The sequence below is a fragment of the Sapajus apella genome, unplaced genomic scaffold (genome assembly GCF_009761245.1).
Source record: "Sapajus apella isolate SASKATOON/1434 unplaced genomic scaffold, GSC_monkey_1.0 scaffold6, whole genome shotgun sequence".
In the NCBI taxonomy this organism is placed as follows: Eukaryota; Metazoa; Chordata; class Mammalia; order Primates; family Cebidae; genus Sapajus; species Sapajus apella.
Genome location: NW_022436946.1, coordinates 8180109 through 8193718, shown reverse-complemented (window position 1 = coordinate 8193718; position 13610 = coordinate 8180109). Strand labels below are relative to the sequence as shown.

Sequence of the window (13610 nt, the reverse complement as noted above, 5' to 3'; positions counted from 1 at the left end):
TGTGTGTGTGTGTGTGTGTGTGTGTGTGTCTGTGTTTGTGTATCTCCCATCGGTTCCGTCCCTCTAGAGAACCCTGACTAATACAGATTGTAGCCAAGGAAATCTTGAAGAAAAAGAGAAACAGGAAGAGAAGGGGAGGACCAAGAGGCAGAGGAAAAGTCAGCAGGGAAATGCAGGAGTGTAGAAGAGGAAAAAAAAGAGGGAAAGGAATCATTCCAGAGGTCACAAGATATGCTATTCCCCAGTTATTCCTGCAGATAGCATCACTATTGCAGAACATAAAACTGGCTTTTGAGATATCTTTTCAGGTTTGTTGTATGCCTGACACATATGATGACTCTACCTGGACCCACCTGCTGCTCCTGAGGTATTAAGAGCACAGGAGAATCATTTCCCATACTCCTATGATTGTACCCTTCCAACCATTCTGCAACAAGAATCCACTGTCTAGCCATCCCCACCCCATTCCACAAACTACCTTTGAGAAAGGGGGGTGACATTCAGCCGGCCGTTCGGGGCGACGGACTTTCCATCCCGGAACAATGGCCCAATTTATCCATAACCTGTGGAGAAGACCCCGGCGCTGGTAAACAGTGTTCTGCTTCTTTAAAAGCCTCTTGTTACCAGGGAGCAGCTTTGACTTTTCACACCGGCTGCACATTTGGTACAAACAGTGAATGAAGCTGCTGTGACTTATTCGAAGCCTCAGTTGGCCACATTTTGGTGCTACGCCAAGGTTGAGCTGATTCCTCCCACCCCTGCTGAGATCCCTAGAACTATTCAGAGCCTGAAAGAAATAGTCACTAGTGCTCAGACTGGTAGCTTCAAACAACTCACAGTTAAGGAAGCTATGCTGAATGGTTTGGTAGCCACTGAGGTGTTGATGTGGTTCTATGTCGGAGAGATCATAGGCAAGCGTGGCATCATTGGCTATGATGTTTGAAGACCAATCTTTAACATCTGGTTATATTTATTATTTGAGTGTTGTTGGACCACATATGATCAGACTGCTCTCTGAATAAAATAAGGTGTGTTTAAAAAAAAAAAAGCAAAAACTACAAGCCTTCAGTGAGATTGATTTGAGTAATAACTCCATCACCCATGTGGTATAGCCACCCTTGTGTCTATTAAATTATTTCTTTGCTGCAGTGCAATGGTCTTTGTTTGTGCAGTGTGCAGCAAGAAACTGTTGGGCAGTTACATTATAAAGAACAGTAAAAAAGAAAAGTGTTTCTGTCAAAAATGACTTTCTAAAAGCTTAGGGGGAACCTCAAAAACTCAAGTCCCTAAAATGTACTGTCAAATTGAACATAAATACAGAAAAGGAAAAACACACACATACATACACTGACATTATTCTGCAATAATTTCTAAATGTTGTTCACATTTTCAGGAAATTTCTTACAGAAGTCAAACTGGATGCAAAAACACAGTGGCTTATGCAAAAGAAGATGGCATAGGAAATTGATTAGTGTTGGCCCAATGCATGAAGTAACTTTGCATTCATAAATTAATGTCTTTATGCTATATTTTTATAATTCTTCATTTTAACTGTCTTTGGATTATCCAACCTCAAATTCTAACTGTACTGAGTAAAAGCATTGCACTTACATGCACAAGTATTTATTATACTATAGTCGTAACAAGAAGAAGCAGCTGGAATCAAAATTAATGAAATACTTCCATAACAGTACAAAGGATCAGAGTTATATGCAGTATCAGGAAGAGATAACCAAAATAAATTGCAAATTAGAAAGCCCAAAAAATTTGTAAAATATTATATAGAATATGTCTCCAATTTTTTAATTGGAGAAAATGGTGTTCAAATATAGAAAGAACAAAAGATAATTAAATAGAATAAAAGACTAAAAAAAGAATCAAACTATAAATAGTGGTTTGTCTTTTATTTTTCTTTTCTTTTGATGTACTTTACTCTGTAAATATAGCTGGAGTATTCCTTATCCAAAATATGTGGGAACAGAAATGTTTGGATTTTAGATATTTTCAGATTTTGGAATATTTACATTACATGTACTCATTGGTTGAACAAAAGCAAGGAGTATTCACTCTGGACATTATGTTGAAGCTCAAAAAATTTTGGATTTTGGAACATTTCGGATTCTCAGTTTTGGAATGTTAATCTAGTATATAATTTATGAAAAAATACTATTTGTTTTTAAATAAGCCACACCAGTTTATAATCCAATTGCCCTTTTTGGTTTTTCTAAAAATGCTTTATAGAACAGATATTGTATTTGTGTCAAACTAATGAAATATATTTCAAAAAAATGATATTTTCTTTCTCTACTCTCTTTGCCTTTGGAGACTAATCCCAGAACATTAAGTTGTATGGCAGGGACTTAGACTTTAAACAACCTGTCAGTCATTTAAATTGCTGATTAATTTTGGCTTGGCACCACTTATCATCTTAGATCAGGTGCTTGATGAAATAATCAGTCATCTGTGCCTACTTTGAGAAATTAGCACGCCTGTTTATTTGTCAAAATGTCAAAGTGAGTCTAATTTTTAAGTACTGACCTGTGCAGCATATGTCAACATTTCTCAAGATTAAGAGGATAATTCTTTCAAGGCAACAACCATGACTCTTACAGCAAGACCACCTTGTAAACTTTCCCCATACATTTTTTACTAGAAGTTAAGTAGAGCTAGAGCTACAGACTGGGGAAATTAGTTCTTCAAAGATTTTATCAGTACCTATATCGAAGCTAAACTTTTTTTTTCCTTTTTTGTTTAAAGAGAAACCATTGACTTTCATTTATGTAATAGGCTTATTAAATTGAAAGCAAAGTCTAATCTAGGTGTTGGGAAAATAAGCCAGGAATAATTCCTATTGGAAGGGGTGCTGAGCAATTTAAAATGATACCAATTCAGTATTTATGCGTTAATATTTATTGAGACCACTATGTGTGTAAAATGTTATCTCTAAAATTACAAAGAAAGAATGACAGAAGTACACAGAATTGGAAGTAACAAATTACAGTCAATCAATGTCAGACATCAAGGCATTATTACTTGAAAAGAATGATGTCCTTAACCCAAAAGAGTAGGATCTAAGGTTTCACACTTTTCTAATAGAAGACAGAATCTATGTTGATTGAATACATTCTTCTTTCTAAGAATAGTTCTATTATAAAACTTATATTTTTATTCAACTATATGCTTGTGGTAAACTAGAAAAATTTACTATTCTCTTAATTTTGTTACCTGTGTCTTAAATATATTTTTCATACTAATATATGTAGATAATATAAAAATGAAGTGAAACAGGAATCATTGTTAGTAATCATTTGAAAATACAAAAATTAACTCCAGATGGATTAAAGATTTAAACATAAGACATAACGCCATAAACACCTTAGAAGAAAATCTAGGCAATACCATCCAGGACATAGGCATGGGCAAGGACTTTGTGACTAAAACACCAAAAGCAATTGCAACAAAAGCCAAAAGAGAAAAATGGGATCTAATTAAACTTAAGAACTTCTGCACGGCAAAAGAAACTATCATTAGAGCGAATCAGCATCCAACAAAATGGGAAAAAAAATTTGCAATCGACCCATCTGACAAAGGGCTAATATCCAGAATCTACAAAAAAACTTAAACAAATTTACAAGAAAAAAAAAAAAACATAAAAAGGGGGTGAAGGATATGAACAGACACTTCTCAAAACAAGACATTTATGTAGCCAACAAAGATATGAAAAAAACCTCATCATCACTGGTCATTAGAGAAATGCAAATCAGAACCACATTGAGATGGTAATCTCATGTCAGTTAGAATGGCGATCATTAAAAAATCAGGAGACAACAGATGCTAGAGAGGATGTGGAGAAATAGGAACACTTTTACACTGTTGGCGGGAATGTAAATTAGTTCAACCATTGTGGAAGACAGTGTGGTGATTCCTCAAGGATCTAAAACCAGAAATACCATTTGACCAAGCAATCCCATTACTGGAGATAGGCCCGAAGGGTTATAAATCATTTTATTATAAAGACACATGCACACATGTTTATTGTGGCACTGGCAACCCTGTTCACAATAGCAAAGACATGGAACCAACCCAAATGCCCATCAAGGGTACACTGGATAAATAAAATGTGGCACATATACACTATGGAATACTATGCAGCCATAAAAAGGATGAGTTCATGTCCTTTGCAGGGACATGGACACAGCTGGAAACTCTCCTTCTCAGCAAACTGACACAAGAGCAGAAGCCAAACACCTCATGTTCTCACTCATAAGTGGGTATTGAACAGTAAGAACACATGGACACAGGGAAGGGAACATCACACACCAAGGCCTGTCAGGGGCTGCGGGGCTAGGGGAGGGATAAGGAGGGGGTGAGGGGCTAGGGGAGGGATAGCATTAGGAGAAATACCTAATGTAGATGACAGGGTGATGAATGCAGTAAACCACCATGGCACATGTATACCTATGTAACAAACCTGCACATTCTGCACATGTACCCCAGAACTTAAAGTATAATAAAAAAAATAATTATTATTTGAAAATAGATCAATATGCTTCTGTAGAGGAAATCAAAAAGAAATACACTTGAAAAGAAATTATCACTCTCTTGATTAGGAAATATAATGTCAATACCAAAAATAAGAGGTAGCCGTTTTATAGTTTCTAACTTTTACACATTTTATAAGGAAGATAAACAGGAAAGAGTTGGCTAAGAATGAAGATAAAGAGTTATAAAGTGTCAGCAAGAAGTGAATAAAAAGAAGATTGATTCCATAAATAAATATTTATTAAGCATGTATCATGTTTCCGATACCTGAATTACCAGTGAATAAGATAGGCATTTTCATGAAATTCACTAATGTAAGCATCGAAAATTACAAATATTGCTCTATGAGCTGTTTTAGTTATATCCCAAAATTTAATAGGCGTATTTTCATTATCATCTAGTTCAAATATTTTTAACTTTCCATGTAACTTATTACTTTACCCATGGATTATTTAGAAATAAGCTGTTTAATTTCCAAATATTTAGAAGTGATCAAAAAAGATATTTTGCATAATTTTAATCCTTATAAATTTATTGAGGTATTTGCATGGCTCATATGATGGTCTACCTTCATATACTGTATACCTTGAACTGCAATTGCTGAGTAAAAGAATTTAATGGTTAATTGATTGACGAGGGTGACGATAAACCAGAGAAATACATTTCTTTTCCCGGATGAGACTGCCACTCACAGAAGTAAAAAACATATCAACAAAAACCATGCAGAAGTAAGATTAGAAATGCAAGGTGTGGGTGTTAGTGAATTTATATGGACATAGACAAGCTTGCTAGAGAAGAGAAGGTGGTAAGCAGAGATCATAGATATCTTGGATCTGCTGAGAAACCCAAGTACCAATGGCCAGTGACAGTTCACTATATATTATAGATATATCATTCAGATGAGAGGTATCTTAAGATAGCAATATTATATAAAGAAAAGTCAAGTAGATCCAACCGTATGTCTAAAACAAAACAAAAAATAAAGCAAAGGACAAGGTTATGTTTTCTGGCTCAAATTTAAAATTTTTATTTTTACAATTTATATGACACTAAGCCATTATGGCATAATTTTTCGAATCTTCGTTAGTATTGGCATAGAATAGTAAACATCTAATGGAAAAGAGTCAATAGGTCAAGCAAATTCTAATAAATTTACATTGAAACTCAGACAATATCTGAGTTTAAAAATGTACCTCCCGCCTTCACAAACACAAACACACACACACTTTAAGAAAAAATGGCCAATCTATTTAGCCAGAACATCATATTTCCAAAGGCTCTCCTTTCTAGAGGTAACAAAAAGTAGAATCCTCTAATGGAGAAAGTCTTTACTCTCAGAAGGAACAAATAGGGGACTCTGTGATGGAAGATGTCCACTTAGCCATCAAGATCAGTCAATTGGCTCAGTGCTCAGTGGAGCACAGAGGCCTCAGGCACATATCTCCACGTCTCTTACACACAGGTTACAGAAGACTCATCTCTTTTTAAACTCATATAATTTTTCCAGGAAAATAAGAAGCATTAGTCATAGCCTACTTAAGCAAATAAGCTTAAAGGCCTTGAAATCACAAGGCAATTACTCTGGGTTTGGGAATAGTGACATCTAATTAAAATGTTAAATTAAGTTCAGTAGTGATACCAACTTGTTTACACATTCAAACTAATTTCAGTAAAGTAAATTTAGCCTACAGAGATCATATACTTTGGCACTATCTATTATAATAAAATTATGAATGAGATTTTGAGATTAGATGATGACTAAGTAACTCCTCCAATTTCCCATCCAAAGACTCGCTGTGGGGGAGAAAGAGAGGAGGAAAGAGAAGGGGGAGGAGAAAAGAAGGAAAAGGGAGAAGGGAGAAATGGAGGGAAACCTGTACACCAAGAGATCAAAACTTCTAACTTCCTTGGAAGCCAGCAATATTCATCAATGCTTTGTCAGGCCTCAGAAAAAAATTCCACTAATCAAAGCATAATTGAGTTCCTGAAAACAACCTAGCAGAGCCTTACATGTACTCCTTCTACAGTGATAGAGAATATTCACAGTCCAAAAAGTCCTGGTAGTTAGCCTTTATCCACTTCATGCCCCTTCCTACAAAATTTCTTATTTTCTTATCTTCATGGTGAGAGATCTATGCAAGCACCAGCTTGAATGTGTTAATCAGTACTAATACTTTGTATTTTTACAACATGAACCAGGCTGATCCGGATCATTTTGCAAAGGGAAACACCAAAATATGAATTAAGGAAGAAATTAAAAACAAAACAAAACTCATTACATTTTAGTGGGGAGATTAAGATATTTGGTAAAAGTGTGAAATGGAATAGACTTCTGGGAGCTCTGAAGTTGATGTATTATGTAAAGAGGAGTCATGTGAATCAACACAGGTAATTCCCCAACACAGAAATAAGTAAACACAGGGAGGGTCATTGTGCTGAGCTCTCCCCTACTAGTATCTTCTAGTAGAGGAAAGTAGTATTGCCAATTCCTGAAAGGAAATCAGAGAGCTGTAGGGCAGCATTAAAGGAGCCTCCATTGAGAGGTTTATTTTCAATGAGTTAGGATTCTAAGATGGGTAATGCACTGATGCCAAAGAGATATCATGTGATCAGTTGTTTGTAATGAGCTGATGTGTTGAGTTGAAGATTACATACACTTTCAAGATTGAACCGTCCCCAAGATTTCTCTATCCACTGCCTATGTTAGAGTCTTTACTGGGAAAGCTACTACCACCATGCAATCTTGCCACAATATCTCCACCTAAAAGTGTACCTTCCTGGCTGCAGCAGCTGGTCTTAGGAAATGCAAACTCCAGTGAGCAATCTCAGTCTTCTTCAGTCCTCAAGTCTGGGGGAATCCCCTTCTGCCACTATACAAAAGAAGGAGCTTTAACAAGTTTGGTTCAGGCAGTTACTTGTCAATTCCCTTACTCTATTTAATTATGGTCATCTAAGTAGATAGTGAAAAAAAAGTATACCCTTTATATAATATTTATACCTCTTCAAAGATAAATGCATACTCAGTGAAGGATGACTTCTTGATCTCTGGATATTACCATTCTCCTTAATCAACAGGACTCTATAGCAGGACTGTGTGCCTTTGCCAAGTTCAAAATGTTGATAAGTGGCAGAGCTAGTATACAGATTCAGATGTGAAAACCCAGATTCTCGACTACAACTTCATTTAACTTGGATACCATAAGATTTGGAATTACAAAAAAATCTAAGAGTGTTGCATTTTAATCATTTTGGGGCCTGAAAAATTTTACATCTTTTCCTACTTGATGCTTTCTTGATCTTATTCGTTTTAACAAAAACTATGATAAACCTTCTTTTTTTATATTTCCACCTTATCTACTACCTTCTTAAAAGTTTCCACATAGAATACCCAGATTAACAGGACCTTCAAGTGATACTATTTATCAGTATATCCTAAAATATGAGAGTATGTTTTATCTTTAAACAGATTGAAAAGACTGAATCTTCTTCTATTCAACAGAAAGTCACATTTTTATTATGTAAGTAAAGTATACTTGTGTATTTGTTCTTATACCAGCATTAACACAAAATACTTGGTCAAGGTCAATGCCATCTAAACAATACTATATTCATGTGAAAGCCTAACCTTAAGTAAATTTATGGGGTTTGTTTTAGGTTACCAAGTGCCTTAATTCTACACAACTTTCACAGATTTACCATGCAGGCTGCAACTCTCTCCTCTTTCCCCACTGAAACTTATTTGTTCAGGGCATCCTAACAAACATCCTAAACTTCCAGCCTTATAGAAGAGTCAACTGCCAAGAACGAAATGACTTCATGGTAGAGTAATTAATGTACATCATTCCTTGTTGAAGATATCCTAAGGGATAATATTATATAAGGTAGACACAATGCCTCTGGTCATGATGAGACATGGAGAATGTTTAGAAGACAGAGTGAAATGTTAAATGGCTAAATTTTCACAGAGGGATGAAGTTAAGAAAACCCAAAGAATCAATCACTACCTAGAAGAGCAAGCTTTGGAGGGCCTCAGATTTCAATGACAGGGCATAAAAAAAAAAAATCCAAAGAAGCAATGAGAAAATGAATCAACATCTCACTGAAATAGAACTTTAGGAAGGAAAATAGTTCTACTCTAAATATGGTCAAATTGTGACACAGTGATAAATATGTAGGCCACCACAATCTTTAAATGTTTTACTATTACTTGGCAAAGCAAGATATTCTGATCTTCTTTATTGAGTTTGTTTCCCCCTCCCTAATTGTAATATACTTAATTGTAGCCACTGGATTTGATCATGTTAAATTCTCACCATTAGTTTGATTATAGAAAGAGCACTACACATTTTCTTCCTTCATCTTCCGCCATGATCTTATTCATCAAAAGTGATTAGATCTCAAGCAAGTGCAGAAGCACTCTCGAAAGCAAGAAAAAATTACTCTTTTGCTGCATTTTTTTTTCTTGCTCTAAGTCACTTTATGTATCTGGAAAACAAAACAAGTTTTATTGTTAATAAAACACTGGTCAATAAATTCTCCTCTCTTACTTAAGACCTCCTTGCCTTACTGCAAAAACATGCTCTTAACTATTTTTAATAAGAAAAAGTAGAAACTTATGTTGGATTAAATATGTTATTTTGTTTCATTACCAATAGAATATTGGAAGTGAAACCAAACCGCAAATAGCATTTCTACTTTTATTTCCTTGTAATTCTAAAGACAATTGTCACAGAGAAGGTTATTTTTTTCTACTAAGCAAAAGATCTTGACTTGTATAAACTGATTAAGAGGCTGTGAATGATTCAAATAAATTATGCTTTTCAGTGCTACAAACATCAATAGCAGGTGAAAGAGGGAAAGAAATGGTTGAGGGTATGCACAAGACTGTCCTGTTCAGGAGGCTGGTGGATGGTTAGACTCATGATATAGCATAAGTATTTGAATAATATCAAGGGAGAAAGGAAAGTAAATCTGTTGTGCCAAAGAAAATTCTCTCCAGCCACAGCAGGGATTGAGGCACATGTAGGGATAGTTCACACCAGGCATGCTTTACTCGAGAACTACCACAATTTCATATCTGCCAAGGGATAAGGCCCTTGAGAATCCTTGGATTAATGGCTTCCTAGGTTTTTCTAGGTATTTTTTTCTCAGCCTGCCGCTGGCCTTTTGCTTCTCTGGTACAAATCAGTTCACTGCATCTGTCTCTCTTTTGTCTTTCTGTATTCAAGCCTTAACTATTTCTCCTAGGGAATGTTCTCCCAGAACAAAGCTAATGAAATCTCAATGACTACATTTTAAAGTGCCTTTAACCAAAGAAAAGGTTTAAAAAGGCGGAGGGGAGTAGGGTGGGGAGGATGAGAAGGAATATAGAGAAGAACTATCTGGGGAAAGAAAGAATTTGGAGAATAGAAAGAAAAAAAGAATAAGAAGTTGTAGAGACACCATGATACACCTTCCCTAAGGGGTATGGGGAAGAGGACATGGCCAAAGGTAATTAACCTTTAGGTTTGATACTGAATTCTACTAGTAACCTATTTCTTTCTAATCTAAAAGTTTAGAACCACTTTATCAAATCCTGTTGGCATTTTTACTAGAATTTCAATCTGAAGTAATATATTTCATTGTTTAAGGCCCTTTGAGCGTAGTCTTTAGTTCACTGCAGCTAAATAGAGAAACAAAAAAACAATGTTTTTAAGTATATTACAATTTTCCTAACCAACAGTTAGCAAAAGCAAATCTACATACAAAAGAATCAGTGGGTAGGCTGTCAGGCTTCCAGTTAGATTCTTTGAAATTCACTCTTTGCTAATTTCTTCCGATGTTGAAGAAAAGAAAAGCTATAGTTGTCTGTTTGTAGCTTTCTTCTTCACAATTTTAATTGTCCTTCTGACTTGAAGTTTTGCATAGAGAGAAAGAAAATTGACCTACTGCCCTGACAAACATACATGCTAGTGTGAAACGCTATCTCCTTGGCATGCTCTGGTCATTCTCAATGCTGTTGACAGTTTCTCTTAACCATTTCCATTGTAAAATAACCCTCAGTAATCCAGCTGTAGTGACCCTCTTTGCTGTATCCAGGTATTCTTAAGTCCTAAATTGATGCCTTGCTTTCCCCAAGATCTCCCTAACAGGGGCCCTCCCAAATCAGATTTAGTGATAAGTTATACTTTGTACTTTCACTTGACTTACTTTTCCCCATCCCAATCCTCTTGAACCGCTTCTCCAAATGGATCAAGATCAGTTCCAAACTGGCACTAGGAGCAACTTCTTCACCTTCCCTTCAGGAACATCTGTTTCCACTATTTCCACAGCAGTTTGAAAATATGTAATAGTTTAAATCTATACTATCACCATTCTTTAATTCAAGATATGTAATATTCTATGGTAACTATGTTAATAACCATATAGAATATTCAACTGAGACCACAACTCAATCTTTCAGAAATATGTACTCAACATTTTCTGTGTTTTAGATACTATGTTGAAAAGCACTAAATGTTGAAAATAGTGCTATATAATATAATGCAAAAAATCTACCTTTTCATGATAATAATATGGAATGATAGAACTTTATGTGTTATTACCTATATTCAACATAAGATTTGTTAAAATTGGTTAAAATATGTAGATATCATCTGCTTCAGTCATACCTCACTTTCTCTAGTTTGAGATCATTTATTCAATAATTAATGTATTATATTCTGCATAATTACATATTATTTAGAGCTAATATGTTATCTCTTTTTTAGGAAAGTGGAACACTTTACTTATTAATTTAATGAAGCATGTACCTGTTAAAAAGAAGTAAATATTAATCTTATCATAAGCTAATCTTCTAAAATATACCCCCTAGTATTACATCTCTATAAATATATTATCATCTCTAATTTCTGGAGTTTTTTCTTTAAAGATTACAAATTATATGTTTGCTCTCTGGCCTGCAGAATTCCTAGTATCATAAAAAGTAAAAGCATATCATTTTATCTTTGCAAATTAGTATCCCTTATTTCTCTGTGAAGGAATTAGGGAAAAATAATTAAAGCATGAAAGTGATTGGCATTCAAATGTGACAAAGAAAATATCCCATAGCATTTTCCCTGTCTTTCCAATTAATCCTTTAACCTAAATTCCTAAGTTCCAGAAACTTTTTCTTGTTCTCTTCTAAGGTCACTCACATAAGCCATCCCACACCACATCTTTTTTCTTTTCTTTTCTTTCTTTTTTTAATGAGACTGAGTCTCACTCTGTTGCCAGGCTGGATTGTAGCGGCGCAACCTCGGCTCACTGCAACCTCTGCCTCTGAGGTTCAAGTGATTCTCCTGCCTCAGGTTCCCAAGTAGCTGGGTCTACAGGCACACACAACGAAGCCCAGCTAATTTTTGTATTTCTAGTAGAGACAGGGTTTCACCATGTTGGCCAGGATGGTCTCAATCTCCTGACCTCAGTCTCCCAAAGTGTTGGGATTACAGGCGTGAAACACTGCGCCCAGCTCCACACCATATCTTAATTCCTTAGTCAAGTAAATTGTGAGTCACACATACATTTGAAGCCCAATTTCAGGAATGGAAAGAGAAAAGTTTTTATTTTTCTATTACCTACCACTAAGAATGTAGTAACTCCTGGTTGTGAGGTCTTACATTTCTTTGTGGATAGATAATTACAAAAATTATCACTTTGCTTCTGCTGAGAGCTGCCTGCTACCTTAATACACAGTGAAGTGAAAATTTTGTAATTGTCACTATTTTAAAAGGTGATAATTTATATAGTTACCCAGAGGCATCATGTGATCCTATCAATTGGCAAGATGTGATACAAGTGCACACCTCAGGATGAATACAGAAGTTGTCATGGCAACACTGAAATTTGGCGAACTGCTCAAAAAAGCTAAAGTGTTCTTGGGAATACCAGAAATGCATGCGAATGTGGTTTCTACTTGTATGCCTTACTGACTGACCGCCTGGTCAGAGTGTTCTAAGAAACGTGCAGTCAGATTTACAATTGTGCCTTTGGCTCTGGCTTACAGCTCTCTGCTCCTTTGACTCACTGGGGCTTTGCATCACTCCCTTAATCCCTATTGCATTGAACATATGGAAAATATGTGCCATCCGGTCAATATCAAGATGGGTTTTTAATTTAAGTTTTAGCAGTGGGAAATTTGAAAAAAAAAATGTGTAACAATTTAACCAGCAATGCAGTGAAGTCTGAAATATATAAGGAACACCAAAATTAATTCCATACTTTAATTGAAAAATTATTGACTTCCCCCGGCCTTCCCCTGGAGAATGAGGAATACAGAGAAGACAAATTATTTAATATACCATCATATTTTAGAGTTGTGCCCAAAAATGTATTAATTGTTAATCTCACATCTAAACATCCACTCATAAATCAATATGGATGGCCTTGAAAAGCCATGAAAAGATTTAACTTTCTTTGCTCCAAAATAGAAGAGTAAAATACTTCATAGAGGTTCAATTAGCATGACAACATAGTTTATGCACCTTATTTAATAATTTCTAGCTGTTTCCAGAGTAAAATTTTAGAATACTTATCTAAAGCTTTTGAGATATTGATCATATTGAATTTCCTTATCAAATTATCTCCCCAAATACTTCCAAGACAACAAGCCCTGAATGCTGACTATGAACGTGGTCCTATTTGAATGGTCTTCAGAAAACAAAATCAAACAGGGTAGTCACACACATTTACTCCAACAAGTTTTGTGGCATACAAAGGTACTATACTAAACAATTTGTATTTTACTACACCGTGCAGTGTTGATTGTTATTTGGAGACATGAAGACAAGATGTAGACAAAGGAGAAACGTGAACATAAAGGCAAAGCTAAGAAGGAGCAGTGCTTGAGAAACAGCCTGCTAAGGAGTATAGGGCTGTTGGCTATAAGGCCTGGGTGGGGAGTTTCTGGAAATGAATATAGGGACGGAGGTTTCAACCATGTAATGAAAGGCATGGAATGTTTTAAGAAAATACATGATATAATAATATTAGTATCTCTGATGTCAATGTGGAAATAGATTGAAATGCAGAAGATCAGAGCTGAGGAGACC

At 35.4% G+C, this 13610-nt stretch overlaps 1 pseudogene; it reads left to right on the top strand.

The window, feature by feature from the left end:
• Positions 1–542: 542 nt before the first annotated feature.
• LOC116549006 lies at positions 543–1014 on the top strand (annotated as a pseudogene).
• Positions 1015–13610: the final 12596 nt, after the last annotated feature.